The following is a 284-nucleotide window of genomic DNA, read 5'->3' on the forward strand; positions in this document are numbered from 1 at the left end:
ATAATGTTGTGATACCTAAATTTACCTGTAGCATTTCAAATGAATGATTTTTTATTAGCCTATTTATTTTCAGTTTACATTGGCTAAATTGTGTATAATTTTAATGAGCCATTATTTGTAATATGAAAATAATTATCGGCTTATTGCTATCAGGCAGAATATTAATATCAGCGTCCCTAATGTAACCTCAATAAAGGGTAATCATTTCAGTATGCTGATGGTGTGAAAGTTGGGTCTGAGAGAGAAAATGAGAGCAGAAGGGGGAGGAGAAGAGGTGAGGATGG

The sequence above is a fragment of the Gobio gobio genome, assembly GCF_949357685.1.
Source record: "Gobio gobio genome assembly, chromosome: 21".
In the NCBI taxonomy this organism is placed as follows: Eukaryota; Metazoa; Chordata; class Actinopteri; order Cypriniformes; family Gobionidae; genus Gobio; species Gobio gobio.